Source organism: Scyliorhinus torazame, chromosome 5, assembly GCF_047496885.1.
Source record: "Scyliorhinus torazame isolate Kashiwa2021f chromosome 5, sScyTor2.1, whole genome shotgun sequence".
NCBI lineage: Eukaryota > Metazoa > Chordata > Chondrichthyes > Carcharhiniformes > Scyliorhinidae > Scyliorhinus > Scyliorhinus torazame.
In genome coordinates this window covers 148,352,338-148,358,337 of record NC_092711.1, presented here as the reverse complement: position 1 = coordinate 148,358,337, position 6,000 = coordinate 148,352,338, and positions in this window count along the sequence as shown.

Sequence of the window (6,000 nt, the reverse complement as noted above, 5' to 3'; positions counted from 1 at the left end):
CAGTGCCTCTTGTCAGTCAGGTGTCCGTGTGAGGAGTCAAGGTATTCAATTCAACAACAAAGATCTCATGTAATTTGTACCAATATATCTTTGAAGAGCAGATCTTATTTTCATATGGGCTGGATTATTTAAATGTAATAGGTTTTAATCAATTTTTTAAAATGCTTAATTATCAGTCTTATTCAAAGTTTGTTTTATACAGGACAAAGCAGACACTTGATCAGCACCCCATTCACCACTCCACCATTGATACACAGTGGCAGCAGTGTGTAACATCTACAAGCAGCACGGTAGCAGAGTGGTTAGCACTGTTGCTTCACAGTGCCAGGGACACAGGTTTGATTCCCGGCTTGGGTCCCTGTCTGTAAGGAGTCTGCACGTGCTCCCCCTGTCTGCGTGGGTTTCCTCCGGGTGCTCTGGTTTCCTCCCACAAGTCCTGAAGGGCGTGCTGTTAGGTGAATTATCCCTCAGTGTACCTGAACAGGCGCTGAAGTGTGGCGACTAGGGGATTTTCACAGTAACTTCATTGCAGTGTTAATGCGAGCCTACTTGTGACATTAATAAAGATTACTATTCTGAAGAAGCTCTGCATCGACCTTTCAAGCATCCTTTGTCAGCAGCATCCAAACAGGGTTACACCCATTTTCCAACATTAGAGGTCGCTGTGGCTGTTGGACAGATTCACTGTGGAGCTTCAGTGAACTCGTCTACCCAGGGTCTATTTCTAAAACCTCATCGCAACATATTGCCTAGTTAGCTCCCAACTGTCAGAATTCCTGTTACATTTCAGGATGCAACTCAAAACTCAGCATCCATGAGATGCTGTGGACCATCAGCAGCAGAATTGAATTAAATCACAATTTGTAACCTCGGGGCCTGGTATATCCCCACTCTACCATTATTTAAAAAACATTTTTTTTTTTTTAGAGTATCCAATTCATTTTTTACAATTATGGGGCAATTTAGTGTGGCCAATCCACCTACCCTGCACATCTTTTGGGTTGTGGGGGCGAAACCCACGCAAACACGGGGAGAATGTGCAAACTCCACACGGACAGTGACCCAGAGCTGGGATCGAACCTGGGACCGCGGTGCCGTGAGGCAACCGTGCCAACCCCTTGCGCCACTGTCTACCCTCCCACTCTACCACTATGATCAAGCCAGGGGATCAGCCGGTTCAATGAAGAGTGCAGGAGGGTATGCTGGGAACAGCACCAGCCATACCTGAACATGAGGTATCATCCTTGTGAAGCTACAACATAGGACTACTTACCTGCAAACAGCAAAAGCAACCTGTTATAGGAAGGGCGAAGAGATCCCACAGCCAAGGGATCAGATCTAAGCTCTGCACTCCTGTCACATCCACTGGGAATGGTGATGGACAATTAAACAACGAACAGGAGGAGGAGGCTGCACAAATACCCCCATCCTCAATGATGAGGGAGCCCGGCACTTCAATATAAAAGACAAGGCTGAAGCATTCGCAACAATCTTCAGCCAGAGGTGCCGAATGGATGATCCATCTCGAACTCCTCCTGAGGTCCCAAACATCTCAGACGGCAATCTTCAGTCAATTCAATTCACTCAGAAGCTAAACTGAACCATCCATATCAATACTATGGCTACAAGACTAGGTCAGAGGCTGCGAATCCTGCAGCGAGGAACTCACCTCCTCAATCCCCAAAGCCTGTCCACCATCTGCAAAGCACAGGTCAGGAGTGTGATGGATTATTCTCATTGTCTGGATGAGTGCGGCTCCATCAACATTCTGGAAGCTTGACACCATCCAGTACAAAGCAGACCACTTGATTGGGACCGAATCTAACACTTTCAACACTCACTCCCTCCACCACCATCACACAGTGGCAGCAGTGTGTGTACCACCGACAAGATTCACTGCAGGAATTCACCATGGCTCTATCACCAGCAACTTCCAAACCCACGGCCTCTGCCACCTAGAGAAGGACAAGAGCTACAGACACACGGGAACACCATCATCTGCAAATTCCCCTCTGAGCCACACATCATTCTGACTTGGAAGCAAATCGCCGTTTTTCACTGTTGCTAGGTGAAAATCCTCAAGCATTATTAAGGAAGTAATATCAGGACATTTGGAAAGTCAAAACACAATCCATGGTTTTATGAAGGGTAAATCATGTTTGACTAATTTGCTAGAGGTCTCCGAAGATGTAACAAGCCAAGTGGAGAATGGAGATCCTGTAGATGTAGTAAGGAACTGGATGAAAACTGGAAACGTTAGTTTCCCTGCTATTTGACCTTTCACATCTTTTGTTCTCTCCGGGGACTGCCATTAGCACTCTTTCCCCTTGGTTTCTGTGGCCATTAGCACCCGGTTTCCCTGGGTTTCTGTGGCTATGGCTCATCTTTCATTCTCACTCCACAGTAAAAATATTTCCCACTTTCTCTGTCTGTTAGCTTTGACAAAGAGTCATCGGACTCGAAACGTTAGCTCTTTTCTCCCCCTACAGATGCTGCCAGACCTGCTGAGATTTTCCAGCAATTTCACTTCTGTAGATGTAGTATCTTTGGACTTCCAAAAGACATTTGATAAGGTGCCGTAAAGAAGGTTAATGAACAAGGTTAGGTCACACAGGATTAGGGGTAATTTATTAGCTTGGTTAAAAGATTGGCTCATGGACAGAAGACAAAAAATCGGGATGAATGTATCTATTTCTGGATGGCAAGATGGAACTAGTGGAGTGCCACAGGGTTTGGTCCTTGGGCCCCAACTATTTACAATTTATATAAACGACTTGGAGACAGCGTTAGATGGTTCTGAAGCCAAATTTGCAGATGACACTAAAATAGGTGGGACAGTAAGTTGCAATGAGGAAATAAGAACCTTTCAAATGGATATAGATAGGTCAGGTAAGTGGGTCAAAATGTGGCAGATGGAGTTTAATGTGGATAAGTGTGAGGTCATCCATTTTGGTCAGAAAAATTGAAACGCAACTTATTATCTAAATTGAGAGAGACTTCGGGGTGCTCCGATGCAGAGGGATCTGGGTGTCCTCTGCATGAGTCACAGAAACCTAGCATGGAGGTACAGCACGTAGTATAGAAAGCCAATGGAATGTTGACATTTACAGCTAAAGGCACAGAGCATAAAGGTAAGGAAGTGTTGTTGCAACTATACAAGGCATTGGTGAGACCACACCTGGAGTATTGTGCACAGTTTTTGTCCCCTTATTTGAATAAAGATGTAGTAGCATTGGAGACAGCTCAGAGGAGGTTCCTAGGAACATAGAAATTAGGAGTAAGCAATTCAGCCCTTCGAGCCTGCTCCACCATTCAATCAGATCACGGCTGATCTCTTCCTGGTCTCAAATCCACTTCCCTACCTGTTCCCCATATCCCTTTAACATGTTTTTAAAATCAGAAATATATCTATCTGCTTCTTGAAACCATTTATTGATTCAGTTTTCACTGCACTTTGGGCCTGCGAGTTCCACAAATTCACCATTCTCTGCGAGAAGTAGTTCCTCCTCATCTCAGGTCCAAATCTACCGACTCTCAACCTATACCTGATCTTCAATTGGTGACTTGCAGCATCTGAAGGAAAAGAAAGTGAATCCAGGGAAGGTGCAGGTGATTCTGTTCTGATACTGTATAAGTATTGAGGATTTCTGTTGTTCAGTGGAGAAGGCTTACTCCCTGCGAGCATAATCATTAAATGTTTGATGTTTGGGGCAGACCCGAAAGAGTGATACTTTCAGATTCATTCCTGCTAACAGGAGATTTTCAGGTTTGGAAAGAAAGGGATCAGCATGGATCTGTCAATCAGCCTGAATCAACATCTTCAGGAGAATTGGGAGGGTGAATATTAGATACAGCAGAGTGAGAATGGAGGGAGAGTGTGTGGGATGGAAATTTACAGTTTTTTGGGAGCGAGAGAGGAAAGAATGTTCCAGGGAAACTACAACTGTCTGTTCTGAATTTCTATCCTGTACTGACAGTGATGTATTTTATAAACTCATTTTACAACCTATTACAATGTGAGATCTATAGACAGAAATCTCACATTAAATGTCACGTCAAGATCTGACAGTCACTCAATTCACCTGAATATCATTGGCTTGTGAATCTCGAAGGAGAAATGTTTGTTCAGTCGGCTTAAACAGATTTTTAGCATTAGTGTGACTGGAAATGCACCGAGACACACACACCCGAGTGAGAGTGTTCCAGAGCACTGACTGTGGAAAGAACTTTAACCAGTTACTCAGCCTGAAAAAACATCACATCATTCACAGCGGGGAGAGACCCTACACGTGTTCTGTGTGTCGATGAGCCTTCAATTCATCATCAATCTTTGATGGTAACAAGGACACCTGAACCATGAAAAAACCGTGGAAGTGTGATGACTATGGGAAAGGATTCCAGTCCCCATCTGCTCTTGAAACCCATCAACGCAGTCACACTGGGGAGAGGCCGTTCACCTGTTCTGAGTGTTGGAAGGGATTCAGTGACTCATCCAACCTGCTGTCGCACCAGCGAGTTCACACTAGGGAAAGGCTATTCAACTGCTCTGAATGTGGGAAAGCATTCACTCGTTCATCCTCTCTGCTGCGACACCAGCAAGTTCACACTGGGGAGAGGCTGTTCACCTGTTCTCACTGTGGGAAAGGATTTACTCAGTTATCCAGCCTGCAAACACACCAGCGAGTTCACACTGGGGAGAGGATGTTCACCTGCTCTCAGTGTGGGAAGGGATTCAGTCGGTTATCCCAACTGCAGACACACCAGCGAGTTCACTCTGGGGAGAGACCATTCACTTGCTCTGTCTGTGAGAAGGGATTCACTGATACATTCTACCTGTTGATACACCAGCGGGTTCACACTGGGGAGAGGCCATTCACCTGTTCTCAGTTTGGGTAGGGTTTTAGTCAGTCAGCCCAACTGCTGACACACCAACGAGTTCACACCGGGGAGAGGCCATTCATCTGCTCCGAATGTGGAAAGGGATTCACTGATTCACCCGCCCTCCAGAAGCACCGGCGAGTTCACACTGGGGAAAAGCCGTTCACCTGCTGTGACTGTAGGAAAGGATTCGCTCAGTCTTCCCAACTGCTGACTCACCAGTGGGTTCACACAGAGGAGAGGCCGTTCGCCTGCTCTGAGTGTGGGAAGGGATTCACTCAGGTGTCCAACCTGCTGAGGCACCAGTGTATTCACAAGTGATTAAAGGAGGTGGATTCTGTTGTTATTGCTGCTGTTAATCACATCCATGATTGAATTGTAACATAGAATCTCTACAGTGCAGGAGGCCATTCGGCCCATCGAGTCTGCACTGACCCTTGGAAAGATTACCACATCGAGGTCCACGCCCCGACCCTTATTCCTGTAACCCAATAAACTCACCTAACCTCTTTTAGACACTTAGGGACAATTTAGCACGGCCAATCCACCTAACCTGCACATCTTTGGTTTGTGGAAGGAAACCGGAGCAGCCGGAGGAAACCCACGAAGATATGGGGAGTAAGTGCAAACGCCACACAGTCACCCAAGGCCAGAATTGAGCCTGGATCCCTGGCGCTGTGTGACAGGAGTGTGCACCACTGTGCCATCCCTGTGCCATTGTTCTGCCCCAAACATAAAGGATTAACAGCTGGAATGCGCTAATGTCTGACACTGATGATGATGTACCAGTGGCATCAGCCTGTCGTGTGTTAGACTCAGAGGTTGGAATCCTGCCTCTGAGCAGCATGCCTGCTCTGTAACCTGTTCAGATATCGGACTAATAAACTATTTTCAAGCAGATATCAGAATGTAACCATAGTTTGTGCAAGAACCGAGGCCCTTGCCTGTAGTCCAATGTAGAAGGACACATCAAAGAACATGGTGGCAGTGATGAAGATGTTGATGTAAAAAACATTTTGGTCATATCGAAGAAGGAGACTAACTGGAGAGAGGGGTAATAAATACCCTACCTGGTGAGCAGTCCCTGTCCTTGTCCTGAAGTGGAGATGCCGGCGTTGGACT